Below are 19,924 nucleotides of genomic sequence, written 5' to 3' on the forward strand. Positions count from 1 at the left end.
TTATACTTACAAGAACATTTTGGTCTCTCACAAAGGAACTGGCCTTGGAAGAGAAATCAGAATCTGTGTTTCTGTGCGTTACGCACCAAACACAAATTCAAATCACGACATCTAGCCACACTGAAAGCCAACACAGCGCTCCTTGCTATCCACATGTAATTTCTAATGAATATATCCCCCCCCTTTCTGTCGCTGCCTGCTTTAGGCCACAATCATGTGTCATTTCAGGAGCCCCTTTTTTATACATTTTGCTGTAGAGAAATGCACCATTATCCAAGCTGGCTATCTTTTCTCCTTTCTTAAGTGTCTGCACCAAACAGACCAGCAGGGGATTCCCACACACACAAAAACACATGACAACCAGCTGAAACACACATATCTTCAGTTAAAAGCCACAACGGCAGATTCATGGAGGGCTGCACAGCAAAGCCAAACCGACGCTTCTTCAAAAAAAACATTATTTCATGTGAGCTGCAAGGTGCCGATGTTGATTTGTTGCACTAGCCATAAATACCTGTGTTTCTTCCTTACAAAACAGTTTATTGTGAGGACAAATGAGGGTGGGATAATAGAGTGTGATTAATCACATTACAGAGACATGCCCTCTCTCTCTCTCTCACACACACACACACACACACACACACACACACACACACACACACACACACACGGGTTATAATCCTGAGTCATAACTGTCAACAAAGTGAATCACACTGAGTTACAGGACTGACTGGCTTCAAAAGGCCGAAAGGTAATAAAATAAAACCTGAATTAGCACAAAATTAGATGTGGCATATGGTCCTATTTTTTGACATATTAATTCTCCAGTTTTATTTATTAAAAACACATGAAATGCATTCATTATCCATATTATATGTTTTTGTTTTTTTGTTTCTTTTTTCTTATCTTTTTCAGCTGAAGTAGAATAAAATGGCTTTAGCCATCATAAAACAGGTACAAATACATGTGTATATCACATATTTATGTTCTGGGATTACAACGTAATATGATGTCTAGAAGCAGAACGCTGTTTTCTGTGTTTTTTTTGAACACTGTAAATAAAAATGTAATACTAATCTGAGGGAAAATCTATTAAGATATATTTGGCAACTCAAACCAAAAAAGAAATAATAATTTATTGATGTTTGTCTCAATTTTGGCTTTACTTTTAAAAACCTGAACATATTTCGTGTGTGTGTGTGATTTTATTTTATATTTTGTTAATGTGCTCTGCATCCCAGCAGGGCTCGCGGCTCACGAGCTGCATCCCTCCACAGCACTGCAGAGCAGAACAGAGAGATGGCTCAAGCCTAGTGCTGTGATGCCATCTATTGGAGCCCCAGCTGCCTTTTTAACAGAGAGGAGAGCCACTTTAAAGCTAAAACCACACTGCTAGACAGACACAGAAAAAAAGCTCCAAAGAATGATGCTGCTGAAAAGAAAGAAGGAATTATGGACCTATAATCGGTAAATTTAGATGAGTAAAAAAAAAAACTGATGGTGCCTTTTGATGGCTATTTAACTGATCAAATGTAAGTATGAAAAATCCAAACATAGGTGACAAGTGGGTGGTAACATTTGTACTATTATTCTGCGTACCATTATGCAAAATATCAGCCTATTTGTTGAATAAATATGCTTTAAAGGTGGTGATAGTGGTGGGAGGCTTTTGGCTAAAAATTACTCACAAATATCTTGGAAGCAGAAAAATGAAACCTAACACTTTTTTAAGCTATTTTTTAGCTTATTGTTCAAGTGGGGACCCAAACAAATACTACTATACTTTCTTTCGTGATGTTGGATCACGATACACCTCAGGATTCTGGATCACAAATGGATTAAAAAAAAATAAAAAAAAAAAGCTATGCATCCCAGTTGGCTGCTCTCAGTTTCTAGAAAAATAAAACACACTCCTCTAACTGTGTCAGAGATTTTAAATGTGGAGACCCCCTGTCTACAATTTCACACTCAAACACCCCCTGTACCCTGTATTGATGAAAAGGCACAGTTATTAAAGGCTAGCATTTATCCAAGGTTGCAGGTGTTGAATATTTTGTGCCAAAATGTCTTAATCAGGGTAAAGTCTGTGGCAAATATGAGTTATAAAAAATATATATATAATTTAACTGCCAATTTGTAGACACTGACCACCTTGAAATCTGATCATTTTGTGCTACTAACAGCCTTCAGACCTTCATGAGATCCAATACCTGCCTACATATAACAGTAAGGGTGAGACTGAACATAACTTACAAAATGCAGCTGAATAGATGGAGGAACACTGAGCTACGTGAGGCCTTCAAGAGTAAATATCCCAACAAAAACAAAGAGTGGATGAAAGCAAATGCATTTTTAACACACTGTTCTCTCTGTAGCTACATTCCTGTTGGATCCCTGAATGAAAAAGGGTATCATTGCCCAGCAGAAGCAGGGATGTTCATCTTTAAAAAAATATTTAAGCCAGATTTTAGATGACATGCATAATTCCTGCCATTTTATTTACATTACCTGTTCAAATAAAACCTCAGGATGCACTTGATTTGTGCATTTTTGCGTGACTGCTGCAAATCTCCGGAGAGTGCTGCGTGTTTTGTACATTTCAGATACAGTACCTCCGCTCACCGGATCCCTTTTTGGCTATAAGACCTCTCTGTTGTATGACTGTGATTAAGTTCCTCTGTCGGCTGGAGATAATGAAAACGATCCTCTTGTTCTCCCTCTCTCTCCCTATCTTTCCTCCGCTGTGTCTCTCTCGTTCCCTCGTCTCTTTATTCCCTTTGGTTTTTTACTGCAGGGGGCACTGATAGCACACTGCTGATACACACACATAAACAAAGTAAATCTGCACACATTAAATCAAGCCCAAAGAAGCAAGCTATAGATGCTAGATGTATCAGAGGAGTAAGCTCAGAACTACAAAGAAACATTCTTGCAGATGTGGCCATGAAAGCTTGATCCGTTTCCATCATCTCTCTAGCTACACAATAGCTGCTCCAGCACTACCTAATGCAAAACATCTCACAGAAAAACAACCACTGTCTTAATAACTGCCTTAGTTCATGATTCCTGCAAATGTGCTGTTAACATTGAGATTTTTTGCTTTAAAAAAAAAAGAAAGTTCTTTGAATCATCTTCTTATGATTTAAAAAAAAAAAAAAAACACTTATTCAGATGAAGAAACAAGACAAGATGAGTGAAGTTAAAGTCCCATGGAAGATTTGATACATAGAAGTGGCTGATCTGACTTTGGAAATGCTGCAAACCTGCACAGAGACACAAAGCTCTTCCTGATCTCATTAGGTCTTGTTTTAAATGGTGTTAGTTTGACCTGCATTTCAAAATAGGCTGCTCATTTGATATCAGCTTCTCAGTATGAGATAAACATGTGTCACTGTGAAAGTATGTAGATATGAAGGGCACTGTACAAAATTGCTAGCACCCACCCTCAATTAAACAAAAGATTCACTGAAGGAGCAAAAGCATGGACTTCAGGTCACAAAATAGCTACTCTGTTTTGTGTGTATTGCAATATCATGTCCTGGGAATGTTTTCATTGACTTTCTTCAAAAAACAGAATACAACAGGCCTTGGCTGACCTAAACATAAAAAAATCACCACATAAAGCATCAACAAGAAGAGGTATGTTTAGGTGTCAGCCAAAGATTTAAAACAAATCTAATCTAACTACAGTCATCTGCACTTATAAATAGACAAAACAAACAAAAATCACATCAACTTGGTGTATTAACAAAAAACCCTGAAAATGTTGCTGTAACAGCTGCTGCAAAATTATACCACAGCAAGATCAAGACTGTATGAAACAGATACTAACCACTTTGTCTTCAAAGAAACAAGAATGTTTTTGTCCTTACAACATGATCCAATTACCTCCTCTATATAAACTCATGGCTTTACTGATGTGGCTATTAAATTAGTTTTGTTTGAGAAAGTGTTTGTGTTGTCCTCGTCTGACTGCATGTAGCAGCGTTTCAGCACCACGGACAGAGACTGCCAGTGTTTTCAAATTACCTACAGTATCTTTGTATGACAAATCTATTAAGGATGAGAAAGTAATGCTCTAACTTTTGAAACCAATCTAGGAATCAGTGTTGTTCTGGTTCCACTGATATAAACTATACACAAAAAGTAAGGAAATTTGTGTTTGGTCAATTATTTCTTTGTTGGAACAATGGTTCTTGGCAATAAATCTCATACTGTTGGAAATCCTGTTTATTTCCCTTTAAATGACATTAAACATTTGTAAGGAGAATGTAGGAGAATGTGGGTGAGTATGTGGGTTGTGCCCATGAAAAACTCTTGTTTGGCATCGCTGATTTGATTGATTTATGATTGAAGTCTGAAGAATGTCATCCCACAGCAGTGTGTGACCAAGCTGGTGACCAGCATGAGGACGAGGTGCCAGGCTGTTGTGGCTGTGTATGGTTCTTTCACATGCTGCTAAGGCCCCTGTTTGTTAAATTAATAAACTGTTAAATTTGTCAAAATGTCTTTTTTCTTCAGACTTCAATCATGATAAAGTATCTGCATGCCAGTTTCGGCTGCTCAATTCATGATCGTGTAGGAGGACCACACAGGGCCACACAGCACTCTTTACCACTGTTGTACTCCACTATAGGCTAAGTGATTCAAAATTCCATCATGTCCTGCTTGGGTTAAACTGGACAGCTACCACTTTCACTAGCTGAGATAGCAGAGAAATTAAAGGGCTCCAAAGTACATCTATTCATGTGTCTGTTCCCATGGGCAGCAATCATGTCAATCTGTGTGTACACGTGTTGTGTTTTGTTTTGGATTTTTTTTTTTCCACAACACTTGCCTATGGCATCCCAGCTCAAGGCTAAGTGCTGAATAGCACACATGAGGCTTCATCACCAGACCCCACAGTTAGCCAATAGAAACAACTCTGCTGACCTTGTCTGCAAGGCTGCCACGCTCTGTGAGGCCCCTTCAAAAACTTCCCCATTCCCACTGAGTGTGCTTCACTAAAAGAACCTGCTACATGGGCAACATCATTTTCAAAGCTAACAAAAAGAGAAATACTGCTTTCTGTGTTGTGGTGGATTTACCAAATGAGTCTCACATTCATGTTTTTGCAGAGGTGCTAAACTGAAATTATTTTAAAACATACTAAGGTTGTTGCTAGATGTTACAATGAATACTCAATTTCTAGAAATCCACAACTAAAGTGTAGTATACCTTAGAAATGAAAGTCAAAGGATTCTAAAAGATCCAAAACTCAGATCTCCTCACCTGTACTTTATACTGTAATATCACTATATATATTATTTTTTCTGTGCTTTGTGTTATTATTAATTAATTATTATATTATGTTAGTATGGATGCTGTTCTGTCTTGTATTATCAAATCAACAAGGCAAGTTATGGCAATGAAGTTTTCTCAACTTCTCAACTTCTTGTTCATGCTTTTGTTAGGTCTCTACCAATCAAGCTACTCTAATATAGCAATTTATCTATCACTGCTCACTTAGAAAACAGTTTCATTGTCAAGTCTACTAACCCCCCGTGTAGCTTTAGAAAAAAAAAAGACATGAAAACACCACAGAGGCTAAAGTATAGTATGATACAGATCATGGTGGGAAAAACTTAACAACAGGAACTGCCATTTTTCTCTTAAGACCTCGTTTTATTTTCCTGTTGTCCAACTCTAGATCCCGAGCCAGTGTTTGAAACGCACTTGTGTACTGTATGAAGGTGATGGCTGTTGGACTGCAAGGCCACTGGGTCTATCTGATAATTGACTGTCAAATAAAGGGCTGTTCTTCTCCGGAGTCCTCTCTGACACCCACATCAATCTGCCTTCGCTTAGAGAAGACCTAGCCCAGCCCTTCACCCCCCTCTGCTCTTCCTTCAAACCACCCCATTCACCACTTCATCCCTTACACCCCTCCTCCTTTCCTCTACACCCAATTATCTGTCCATCTATCCATCTATCTATTGGCCCTGACCATTTATCCCTCAGCTTCTCTCCCTCCTTTTCTCTATCCCATCAACAGCACTTCTCTTGACATGCTAACAGCTGTTTGACAGTAATGGCTCTAAAAGCAGAGCAGGGTGCCAGTCGATGTGTGCGCGGCTCAGTCTGCCTTTGTGTGTGTGCACGACATAGCCAAGAGGCCTTGAGGCCTCAAGAGGCTTGCACACACTGCCATCAACAACAACTGATGGCTTACACACACATGCAGAAACAAGTATGCTCACAAATACACTTTCCAATCAATAGTAAGTATAAGTCTATTAAACCTTACAGCTGTCATTGCAAGTACTAGTTCATACCTGAAATGATGCAGAATATACTGTAATATAAAACACAAACAAAATTGCACTATCAACATATTTTGTTGAAGCATCACACAGATGGAGAATTAGAGCTGTGAAGTGTAGAAGCAGTTTATGTTGAACACTTAAGTGTAAAATACTCTTCTCATTCTCTTCATGATGTTTAATTGTGTTTGTATTAAATCATGCTTACATGTGTGTCTAACTTCTTCTGAGTGTGTGCATGCATGTTCACCTCCAGTCATTTGTCCTCCTGGGCTCCCCCAGGCTTTATATTGTGATGCTGTCAGCTTGCTGTGTGATGAATGGCAGGCAATTACACAAGGCCACATCTTCTGGCTCATAATCAGCACCATTAGTTATAGATCCACACTCAGACACAAACAGCAGCATATGCTGCTGCTTATCCATCGGGCATCTTTAAAGGCAGCACACGCACAAAAACAAAGCGATGCTTTTGTTGACACCTTCCATTGTGATCATTCACTCACTTTCTGTGCATGGCTTAGTCAGTGACACCACTTTCCTCCCAAGACAAAAAAAGTATTACATACTTATGCTTTCTATTTCTATAGCTGGCGTCCATCACATATTCTACTCTATATATCTCTTTTTTTTCTTTTAAATATATGATTTTTCTCCACTATGTGGCTCCTTTAACTGATACGAGATCTCCTTTCCTGCTTGTTTTCAACATTACTTGAAATAGTAATAAATCAAATCTATGCCTCTTCTGACTAATGCATCTGCATGCAGCACTTTGTTCCCCAAAATGAGCTCTGTGAAAAATGAAATGTGTATATGTGTGGAAAACGTGAAACCTCCCATCCTGTCCAAAGATTCTCTGAATATGTAACTCCAATAACATCCGTCTGAGATGGCACAGGAAACAAGATTACACTACAATAGTAAAATATGATGATTCACAGCTAACTGAATTCACAAAAATGACCATGGTGTAGCATTAGTCGATTTTTATAACCAACACAAGAACAGTGACAATACATTTACATTGCCCATCTTTGGTTGAGGTTGTAGGTACAACAGAAACTATAGTAAAGGATTTAATATTCAGGCAAAAGATTTACCCAAAGAATCACCCCATGTGTCTTTCAAAACTGAATTGCATAAGATGAACAGACTAACTTAATATTTCTATTTGCACTTACCGGCTTCATAATATAAGAATTAGCTGTAGAAACTGTTAGTGCTCCAGGTCAAAATCTGGTTGCAATGAATGTGACTACCATGTCAAGGTAAACTTGAAAACTTCTTTAAACACAGCTACTAAAGCTATTTACTGCCCACTGATCTGAACGGCAACTGTCATGGCTCTTGGTTTTGCCTCTTTTTGCTTGTTTGTTTTATATAATTGAGTCTCTGGGTTTTGTATATCTGAGTCAGAATTTCTGGTTAATTGTTTTTTCCAGTGATTATAGTTTAGATTTTTGTGTTACTGTATTTTTAATTCCTGTTTAGATTTTCTCTATTATTCTAGTTTTGCCTCCAGTGTCTGTCCTTGAGTTTTACTTCCTTCCCTCGATCATCATAGACTGCACCTGTTTCCCCAGCTATCTCTACTTCCCTGATTACCCATCCATCCATCCATTTTCTTCCACTTATCCAATTCACATTATTTATTAGGTTATTAGTTATTGTTGTAGTGTCTGTGTGCTCCTCATTTTTCCTGATTTCCTGTCCCAATTCTCAATTTGGATTTCTGTTTTCCCCACTCTTGGCCTGTGTTTTGTTTTTTTAACCCAAATTTAAAAAAATTTATTCATCCCACCTTTAAGTCCTGCATTGGAGTCCTTTAATCCACTAACCATGTCAACAGTAAACATGTAATCATTTTTTGCTTTTACTTGCAATGACAGCCTATAAATGCTAAACAACTGGCTTAAGGGTTAACAAAACACTGAGAAATAAAGAAGTCCACACACCAAAGCGCTCCTGGAAAAAATTTTATCCAAACAGACCTTCTAAAAAGTGACGTTTCGGGCCAAGTCCGAAGAATGGCATGTTGGCCCAAAACGTTACGTTTTTGAAGGTCTGTTTGGATTAAATTTTTTCCAGCAGTGCTCTGGTGTGCGGACTTCTTATTTCTTATTGATTCTCCATTTTCCTGCACCATTTTATTTTTGGATGTGCGTGTTCTACTGAGACTCTTAACAAAACACTGAACCTAAAATAATGGCTGGATGGATCATAAAAAATAAATAAATTTCCCATTTTCCTGCTCAAAGGCTTTGTCATCATTTGTAAAACTGATATTTCAATGACTAAGAGGAAACTACACATGAAAGTATGTTAAGTTGTTTGAGAAAAAAATTTGAAACAATGCACACAATCATATTATATATATATATATATATATATATATATATATAAAAATATAAATAAATACACATACTGTTTATACAGTAATGAGTTTATATATGAATATGAGCTCTAATTTTAACCTGTTCCTCTTCTGTCCTTATCAGCAACAGACAATTGCTGATTTCAAACCAACACAGGGGGTTAAAAGCTGCCCTACAGAATCTAACAAGGAGGTTTAACAGCTCGACTCGCCCTTGTTCCTCTCCGTCCACTAATGCAGCTCTTAACACTCCATCACCCTTCGCTATAACCCTCATTAGCTTATCAGGACAAGACAAAAGGGAATATTAACACTGCCTACTGTACTCAAGGGCCAAGCTCAGGTGTCACATCTAGATAGCAGGTATTACTATGCAAGTCTCCCCATCCTGGTCCACTGATACAACTCTGTAAGCCTCTCATTGCCTTATCCTCTTAAGACAATACCCCCGTGATTCCTTCTCTTCTACCAAGCAGTCTGTATTTACTGAGATATTCACTGGTCATCCATTACAAGTGGCACCTGAAACTGAAATACAACCACAAAACTTCACCTTAACCCCTCAGTATCCCTATTACCTTATCTTGGGAAGACAAAGGGAACCAGAGGTAGCTTTAGTTAGCTCAAGGTCTGACTGCTTGACTTTGCTAGCTTTTGGATTAGCTATGCGACTAACGCAACTCCCGCGGGCCAAGGTGAGGGCTGTCTTAATGCAGCAGCTTTGGGGCAGAAAGCTGCCTAATTTCTGCTTCTATCACCACTAGCAGGGCTCCAGGAGGCTCCCTGAGAGCCACACGGAGCAGCAGCTAAGACAAAGTAGCACAAGGTTAATCCCAGCAGTGGAGAAGTCAGAAGGTATTAGAAGATATTTAAATGAAGGGAACAGTATACACCTGTTTAAAACTTTAGTGAGGGAGAATATGATTCCCCCCCCCCCCCCCCCCCCCCCCCCCCCCCCAGCAGCAGGTTTTCAAAGTACTATTAGGCAATTCAGTAAAAGTGCAGCACATGCTTGAATGAAATTAGGATGTATTTGTGGAGTTGTGGCAGTTGAGATGTGATGTTTTGTATGAAAGAAAGAAAGTCAAGAGAAACAAACCAGTTGCAACAAAATCACATTTCGATGGTGTTTGGCTTCTCTACTGTACTTTAGTTCAGACTTTAACACAACAAAGAGACATCATGTAATACATGCAGCTAAATTTTCCATTTACACTCATGATACTGAGCTATCATCTTTCCCAGACAGACAGGCAAGTTACCAGATTAGATTGTATTACATTTACTCACAGTGTTTAATTTTGAGCAGTAACCCAAATGTTTCCCACATTAGGGAACAAGTATGCTGACTCAAAATGATTCTACAGAGTCCCAGTCTCAGGTCATCTCTATACTAACACAGGAAAATTTGTATAATTATTTTTGCTTAAAGCTGGATTCCTGTCCTACTCCTTAAAATGGAGCTTTATTAAAACACTTTACAGAATGGCAACAGCTGCAAAATGTAACAGGTTATAACAGAAGATCGAACACATCACACCATCTGAATCACTAAAATCATTTAAAAAATATATCTTCCTACTCAGCTGATCAACAACAAACACATCACTGTCAATCTAGAGGAATAAGTGCAATGTTGATCTCGTCACTGGCATATGAAGTAACAACACAGCAACAGAAGGACATGTCAGTGAGAAAGTGCACTCCGCAGGTTTGTTCCTGAAACCAATCAAAACCTGATTTCAGTTTTGGTAACACATTTATTCAGCAAAGAAACCCCACAACCAAACACATGCACACACCAGCATTAAATATGGTTCCTTTCATTGATTGTACAGAATGCTCTGCACGCAGCACGCAGCACACACACACACACACACACACACACACACACACACACACACACACACACACACACACACACACCCTCCTCACAAGAAAGGGAATCAGAGTTCATAGGTTAAGTATAGAAGCTGTCCAAATCAGCAGGTCAGCTGACAGACAGAGGAAATGACGGGCTTAATGACTAGCTGCTGCTGCTAATGACTCACAGCTAGCTGGGTGGAAACAGAGTCTGACTGACAGATACGCATAGACACACACACATACATGCAGGTGCAGTCTCACTCACACACTCATAGATTACAGATGTAATCAGCCCTCAACCTCTCCTGCTCGATGAGCTGTAATTGGCGGTGAGACCTGGCCATCCAGTCGTGAGTGGCACGGACCCCACCCACTACTTTAACAGCCCATTAGCAGTTATTACAGGACCCTCAGGGAGCTGTACGGGTCACAACACACTGCCAACCTAAAAGAGATTAATAACCCATGAGATTTAATAGAGGCAATGCTGCTGTGGTCAAATTGAAAATAACAGACTGAAAGAGGTGAAAAGATAACAAGGAGCAACTGGAATTAAAGATGAAATAATTATTTCATATGCTTCATGTTTACAGGCCCCATAAAACATTTATGCCGTTATAAAGATTCATAATAGATTTGCTAGAAATGCTGCTGCTGGTTTATAAATCCGTTGGGCTGAAAGATTCCGAACACAAGGAGACTTCTTATAATTTTAGGAAGAAGTCAGCTGGTAATGTAACCAAACAGGTTGCTGTCAACATCACATCTTCTTAACAGCATTAACGATGGCTGCATGCCACCTGGAGAACATGCCAGCAGGCTGTCATCATTTCCTATAAGGAACTCAGCAGCAATTTAAAAACATTCACCTGTTTTTCCTGTTATGACGAGTCAAAATGCTACTAATATTGTGCTGCAAACAAGCGGAAGCAAAGTTCTGATGAAGTGAGATTTTCATACTTGTAACTTATTCTTTTTATTGAGTCTCTAAATGGACCGTAGTGCCTTCCATTATTTCCTACATGTACATATTCATTACCTCTTAAGCAGAAGCATCAGGAGACCAATGAACAATGACTTCTTGCATGCAAGACACTAAATCAGTCAGTTATATTATTGTGTATTTCAAATAATTTACTCTAGAACTGTGCACCATAAGCAGTGTGGAGGAAATTTCTGTTTTACTTCAGATTTTCATTTCCATAGACAAACAAATTAAAAAAAGGGAATACTACAAAATGAAAAAAAAATTCACCTTTTTTTTCCTTTTGTTCTGATTAAAGAAAAATATTTTGTTATTATGCATTAAATCAATAAAAACATGGCCAAAAGGTATCTTTATCCTCCCCTCCCCTCATCCCCCATTCTCACACCTGGGCTGGGGAGCCAGGGGCTCAGAGATGTGTTGGTAACAATCAAAGCGCTGATGCATGCCATGTGTCTAAGTGCCTGTAACCCTCCAGGCAGTCTGGGACTCTGCCTGTTAGCGTGTGGCAACACTAAGATAGCTCATTACCCGTTCTGTTCCAATTGAATTTTAACCAGCGTTTTTGTTCCAGTGCAAATTCTGACATTTTAATATGCCAACAGAGAAATCTGCTCATTTGAATGTGGCTTGCTTGTTTATTGTTTCCTGAATTAAAAAGTAGGAGGAGGAGAAACAGTATGAAACTTCTGTAAGAGGGTGACTGAGTCGTCTCAGGTAAATCAGTATTAACCAGATTAAATGTACTTACTGCACATACCTTCACACTGCTCTCACTGTTATACCAGACAGAACGGCAAAACTCCTGAGAGCAATAAGGCCTACATTGTTAATGTTTTAACATTTTACCACATTTTTCAGTACTTACAAGTTTTATAAAGCGGCAATATTTATTCGTCAACTCTGACTTTTTTTTTTAGGCAAAAGCACAAAAACAAAACTGCTCTTTCCAGTCTTTCAAAGATTTGCTATTTTACTTTATATTACAGTTGATCGAATTTGGACCGACAAAAAAACCCACATCTAAAGTCACCTTGGCTTTTAAGACACTTAGGTGAACCCTTTGCAGTACTGCACTCTAGAGACGAGCCAATATTGATCGCCTGATACAGTATAGTGCACAAAGGAATGCTTGGGATATTTAGAAATGATGTCACCACATAGTTTGTCTAGCAGAGCAGCTCTAACATCATTCTTAACCCTCAGCTCTGTGTGCATCAACACTTATCACACAGTGGTGTGGAGTCATGCACGCGTGGATGGATGGATGCAGGTATATACATATAAATAATATTGGCAGATCTGAATTTCTGACTACCTAAAAATCGATAATGGCCGCAGGAATTTGGTATTGGTCAGTCTCACAGTAAGAAGACACTCTGTTTGAACCCTCTTGGGGCCTTTGTGTGTGGAGTTTGCATGTTTTCTCTGTGCCTATCTGGATTTTCTCTGGATGCTCTGCCATCCTCTCACCACGCAAAGACATGCACTTTAGCTTAATTGCAGATGCTAAATTGGCTGGTGGTGTGGATTTGACACAGATAAAGAGCCTGAAGTGCATTTAATAAAGCACTATTTGAATGTAAAGCACTTTGCGTGATCAGTAAGGCTAAAAAAGTGCTGCATACATTTCAAAAAAACCTCCAGCCTCCCACAGGCACATTCCACCACATGCAAAGTACTGCCTAAAGAAGGTTAATGTGCATGAGAGTAAGATAGTAAACACTGTGATTTCAGATATGTACAAAAATTCATAATTCACATTGATATTACATTTGGGTGCAACATCTCAAACAAAAAGCCCTCTACACATCCACAGCTTCCCAAAGGCCAGTTCACCCGATGACATCATTCATTCAAATCTTGATACTCCAGTTCCTGACTTTTTGATTGTTTTGTTAATTTTTCTTTCACTCAACTGTTTTTCTTCTATATGAGAGGAAGCAGGAGGGGAGAGAAAGGTTCTGAAACAGTTTCACCAACAACAAAAATCAGCTTCAGTTTTCAGCAGCATAAACATGCAATACTTTGTAGACACGAGGAGTGAGTTTGTAATCAAATACAGCCACTCACTTTTTTTGCATTAAAAACTATGTTATCTGATTTCTCCCTCAGACAGGTGGCTCCGATTAGTTCTTGTTCACTTATCACAATCTTCTGCAGCCTCACTGACAATATGTAAAACTTTAAAAGCTTTTTAAGCTAATACACACACACACACACACACACACACACACACAAACAAATGAGAGAGCAATGCTAATATGGGTCATAAGAAATCCTTTTAGCTATAATTCAGGCACTTCAGATGATGCGTAAGATTAAGACAAGTATGGAGCAAAGAGGAAATGGCTGCCTCAGACAGACACAGAAAAACAGCTGATTCGAAGGTGAGAAGAGAGTGTATGTGTGCAGGAAGCAGGAGAAACACATTACATATTGTGTCCTAACTCACAATGAGCTGCACTGCAGGTAGTGTCTTCAGGTACCAGTCCATCCACTGTCAACCAGGATTGACTCTGTAGGCCAGGTGAACACACAGCAGACATTTAAACAGAATATTACAACTTAACAGGACATATCTGGTCATTATAACTTTCAATAACGCTGCATCACTGGGTCTCAACAACGCTGTTAAGTATATAACAAGTTATCAGTCTCCTGAAGAGATCTCGTGTAGCTAGGTAGACGAATAACTTCTAGATATGTTTATTACAGGTAGTTTCAGTTTACTCTAATTGCCAGTTAACAGGTTTGACTAATTTCAGTTTACAGAAGTTGAACATTGCAAATGATCTAACCTGTAATAATCCATGGGAGCAATCTAACCAGGTGTCACTCAGGTAATAACGTAGAAGATCCACGCAGGTAAAGGCTGACTGTCCTTCACCAGTCAGGTGCTCAACTCCGTGATGTGGAAGCAGAGGAACAGAAGGATGCAACATGAAACCAGTCAGCTCAAATCCTCTCCCTGCCCCTCGTAATCCTTCAGCACAGTGATCCCTGCAGGATGTTTTCTCTCCTCCTCCTCCTCCTCCTCCTCCTCATCTTCTTCTCCAGCTTCAGACTCCTCTGCGGAGGTGTTGCCACCTCTGAATGCAGGGCCGGCCAGATGCACCTGCGACAGGACAACAGGTAAGATGAGATGAGCAGCCTTCCGTGCCGCTGAAATCATTCTTTCATTCCTCTTCTCTCCTCAGCATCGACAACTCTGCTTGTTCCTCGGAGTGTCTCTGCCAAGAGTAGCCAGGCACAGCAGTCCTGTTTTGCCGCTCTTTGCCAAACACACAAACACACACACATGCACAGAGGAGAGTGTTGTGGGGCTTTTTTTTTTTCTTCCTTTTTTTTTTTCCAGCAGCCGAGCTAACCCTGAGCCGGGGCCTGGTCTGCCTTTGAGATGCTCTCTAGCCCACAAACACAAGACGGCTTTCATTATCTTGCCCGTCGCAGCGCAAGGCCTAGCTTCTAAAAGCTACTGATTTCTTTCTTCCCTTAGCCCCCTGCACAAAGGGAGGGCATTTTGTAAATTACTTGCTCGTTTCAGACCAACAAAAGGTACTTTCATTGAACCCTCCCCCCCCCCCACTGCTCTCCCTCTATCCTCCCGCCATTTGATTTTGCTCAAATTTGATTACAAGGCTTGAAAAAGGAGGCGAAGAAAAGAGAAGAGGAAATAAGAAAGCCCCACAGATGGCGTGTTCATTCAGTGCTGTGAATGGCTTTATATGGGCTGCCTTTATACATGTGGCAATCCAAAGACGCTTCAGCCGCTCCGCTAAAAAAAGAACTTGACAAAATTATTGGTTTGGTGGCTTTCTTACACGACTGACACGGGGAACTCTGAGAAAGAAAAGTCTGCCTTCTCTTTCTCTTCCTTTCTTTCACTCTTCTTGTCTCTGCACATTACACTCTCTCTGGGTTGTACACCTTGATCAAAACAAACTAAATGGTGTCTGATTGTGGAAGTGTTTACTTTCACCCTTGTGTGTGTGTGTGTGTGTGTGTGTGTGTGTGTGTCTGTGTGTGTGTGTGTGTGTGTGTATATGTGTATTCATATTAATAACGACCTGCCCTGGGCCTACAACAGGCTGCATTCCAAGACAACAAGGTTAGCATATTCAGCAGAGAAGACAAGAAAAAAATCTAATGAGACAAACTCACCGTTTGATTCATTCACACACACACACACACACACACACACACACACACACACACACACACACACACACACACACACACACACACACACACACACTCACACACACACACACACCTCAAATCAAACCATTTAGACTGAACTCAGAAGCACTGCACATTAACACAATGCACAGACTGTTCTGTTCTCTCTCACAGGCTATAATCCTGTTTCCACAATGGACCCCTCACTCTGCACTTGTTTTCCTCCAGAGGATAATCATAGCTCTCTAGGCACACATACACACACTGCTCTGAAGCTGTTGGGGTTTTTTCTAACACAAACATACATGTATGCAGCAGAGTAACCAGTGCACAGTGAACTATGACTTGTTTTCCCATTACCAGTCCACCCAGATGAAGAGATGGTCTGAGACCTTGCATGGCCGCTCTGGTCAGAAAGTCTAATAGAGAGAAGCCACTTAATTCCCTGATCCACTGACCGGGAATCAATTTCCAGGTCGCAGTGTGCATCAACGTGTTAAAATGGCAGCCATTACTGAGGTCCGACGGCATCTTTCACAGGCACAAACTCAACCTTTGTCAGTGGTTATGTTGTACTGCAGAAGTCTGCTTTTGTTTTTCCTTCTGTTTCTTTCACCCTGAGCAACTTCACAGTTACTTTAACTGCCATGAAACTCAGGAATGTATGACTGAAAATAAGCCAACAGGTGAATGAACTGGTCTTAACATGGTTACAGTTGTCCAGAAATCAGTAATATTTAAGTCTTTTACAAAAAAAAAAAACAAAGGCTCCGGCAATTTTAAAAGCACTACAAATCTTTACTTGATATTGTACTTTTTTATCATGTTGGCACCTAAGCAGTATTAGGTTTACCTGGTTTGTTACAGTCTTACAGCTTACTAACATTTCAATCTTTAGCTGTGACTAATTCAAGACCAGAATGAAAGTAAGTGTAGCCACAGCCTCATAGTTTAAGTCTCAACACAACAGAAAAACACGTTTTATTCAAAACTACTCCAAAAACCACATGAACGTGGCATACTGCCACAATACACTTTCTTCATTTCACCTATACACACTGCTAAGTGCCCATTAATCGTAAAGTGGCAACCTCCAGGGCTGGAAATTACCTGCATTATAAAACCAACAACCTTAGAGCCATAGGTTTCCAGTCTATTATAAAAACTAGTATGTAGGCAATTTTACCCTTCATAATAATTATAAGGATTAAGGAATCGTACATTAAAGTTGTATTAAGAGCTGTAGTTACAATTATTGCAGGCATGTTTGCCGTGAATGAAAGGTGGGTGCCAACTAGTTGTCAGGTGTCTCTAATTCAAATCACTCACCTGTTTGGATTTTGTAAAGGCTTGAAGTTAAAGAAGTGGCCGTTCTGAATGATGTGTACACACATAGGCAGTTGGAGCTGCTGGGTGTCTGCTAGGCCTCACCTCAGCTAATCAGACCCACTGAACTGACCAAACACTGTGTGTTTTGATGCCTTCGTGTGCATTTTTCATGGAAATATCTGAACTATAATGACCAACATTTGTACCAACAGATCGTTCCAAAAGTCCAGGTTTCAGCTTCAGTGAATTACATTTTAGCATTGCATTAAGTAATAAATGAGTTATTTTTGCACTAATTGGAGGGTATCTGCGGCTCTGTGATGCACCCATACAGTCAATGGATGCAGATTGCTAAACAAGCTTCATACGTTTAGCTGATAACTTTTCATGCAACCTCTCTCAACAGTAACAAATATAACTGTAAGTTATCAATTATATTCACACCAGGGAAGGACTCAGAAAACACCTAAGCACCTCTTAGAAGCAAAGGATCTAATAGAAAAGGAGATAATTTCCTTCCAGTAGAGAAAATTGTTTCAGTCCAGCAAAAACCCGCAGGCTGCACACACCAAGCTCAACCCACACACTGAGCTTTGGAGAGCAGAGATATAAAGCTGTGAAATGCTGACAAGACAGAACAGCAGCTCTCACAGCTTCCATATCTACCACTTTAGAGATATTAGTACTACCAGCCAGCCACCATCATCAGCCGACCCACTACACTTTCCCTCCAACCTGCCTGACCGAGGATCACCACAGTGGAGCACGGGGCCTTTTTTTTTTTTTTTTTTTTTTAAATGAGGACAATTTGATTTTGTTATTACTGATGAGGACTGAGATTCCCTTAGTGGGCATTAGAACATTCATAATCAGCAGTTTGGTCTCCAGCAGCAAACCTGAAGTAATTATTGTCTCAAGATAAAAATGGAAGGCAGGGGTGATTTTTTTTTTAAGGAAAAAAAAATAAACTAGATATAGAAATGACCTTAATATTATTTCTCTCTCTGGGCATTTCCAATAAGAATATTGCATCGGAAGGTTTGATAAAAGGATTATGTGGCCAGCTTTATGTGGCTAGAGTCAAATCTGGATATGGAAGGAGAGCTTTTTTTGATTGAATAATTCTTGTTTCCTTTCTGCCAACCTAGCAGTCCTCTTCGGGGAAAGTAAAAATCAGCATTATGCCAGATTTAAACATGTGCTCTGACTCTCTGTAGAAGTAAGTCTGCCAATATTGTATGTCTGACTACCTGCCTACTGTACATGTTTGAATGTTTCCATGTGTGCCCGGGGATGTACAGAGAGATGATGACTGTATTTGTGGTTGCTGACAGCATTTCAAACAGAATTCAAGCACAGTTCCTTGCATTGGGGGGGTCATAAATGTGGAAATAACAGACACTTTTTAAAAAATATATAACATTTGATTTATTACTGTAGTCTGTCTTTTATCCAGAATCTAAGTCTTACTAAGATTTTTTTTTTACTATATCTGTGTTATTTACTTCATCTGAGTTTATGATTGCACTGTTTGATGAGTATTTAGCTTTGTACAAGTTTTTTTAATGTTCATAAATAAACACAATAATATGTTTCTATAAGTCTTCAAAATTCTTCCACTGCAACATTTTCAAATTAAATGCACGATCAAAGAAAATAACTTGCCAAAAAATACTTATGTTTGGGTCAGTCAGGTTTACCAAGTTGCAGTATTTGAAGCATGACAATTGAGCAAAAAGAAAATTCAATTTTGATTTAATTCTGATTTAAACTGTTCAAATAACAGAGTATTATTCATCTGCTGTTATCAGGGCATAATCAGCCATCAGAGCAGGCTGCCGTTAAGGTGTTTGACCCCAGAGTTTAGTTATCATAACAGGGTTGTGACCTCCTGACCTGCAGTCATTACTGCTGTCTCTTCCAATCAGCTCTCCAAAGCTCTAAAAAAGCCCTCCAGGAGCAAATAGGCTGCTGGAGTAGAGGTGACATTCGAGTTATGTATGTGTGTTAGTACTGCTAGAGCACAGGCCCGCTCTGTATGTGTGTGTTATTGTTGCGCTTCATTACTTATGAGGACCACGACAGTCTCACGGTCATTGAAAAATGAGAAAAACACACCTAAAGATGTTTTTTTTTCCCCATGCTCTTCACTTCTTGCAGAGCTTAGTTTAACATTTTTGTTGACTGTAAGGATTAAGATTAGGTTGAGGTTGGCAATGGATTTGAATGTCGGGTAGTTTGTGCTGGGACTTTGACTTTAGGTAAATATAGAGGGTTTAGAAAAGTTGGGTTTAAGCCAACATACAGTACTGTGCTAAAGCCTTGAGCCACCCCTCATTTCTTTATATGCTAGGAAAATGGAAAATAGGTGCAACAATTTATTGAAATGTGCGAACATAGATGGAAATACAATATACAAGGCAAAAACAGAGGTTGTCAATAGTCAATATTTGGTATGACCACCTTTATTCTTCAACATAACCTGAACTCTCTTAGGGAGCTTTCCTGTAATTTCTTTAAGTAAGCTTCAGGAATAGTTCTCCATCCTTGTTGAAGGACATTCAAAGCTCTTCTTTGGATGTTGGCTGCCTCTTGTTCTGCTCTCTGTCAAGACACTGCTTCAATAATGTTGAGGTCCAGGCTCTGTCAGTGGCCCTTATTTGTTTAATTTGTGTTTGAATGATCTTGAGTTAGTTGGGCAGCATTTTTCACTAAGTATGCAGATGACTCTACCATTCTAGTTAACAATATGACAATAACACATATCCTGCGATATATAACATAAAGCAATACGATAGTAGGACTATATTATTGGTAACTCTGCAGGCTAACTGTAAATTTAGTTTGCACATTAAGACCAAGCTTTATGAAACCAATAAGTCT

The 19,924-nt window shown here is 39.4% G+C and overlaps 1 long non-coding RNA gene across 1 annotated transcript in view; it reads right to left on the reverse strand.

Annotated features, from left to right (window-relative positions):
* LOC115778764 (uncharacterized) overlaps window positions 1-14,460 on the reverse strand; it is a 160,617-nt gene extending 146,157 nt beyond the window's left edge. Inside the window, exons 1-2 of the long non-coding RNA XR_004019862.1 lie at window positions 14,332-14,460; window positions 13,986-14,049 (exon numbers count right to left, since the gene is read on the reverse strand). This is a non-coding gene — a long non-coding RNA (uncharacterized LOC115778764). The remainder of the gene's footprint in view (window positions 1-13,985; window positions 14,050-14,331) is intronic.
* Between the last annotated feature and the right edge of the window lie 5,464 nt (window positions 14,461-19,924).

This window comes from Archocentrus centrarchus, chromosome 4 (genome assembly GCF_007364275.1).
Source record: "Archocentrus centrarchus isolate MPI-CPG fArcCen1 chromosome 4, fArcCen1, whole genome shotgun sequence".
NCBI lineage: Eukaryota > Metazoa > Chordata > Actinopteri > Cichliformes > Cichlidae > Archocentrus > Archocentrus centrarchus.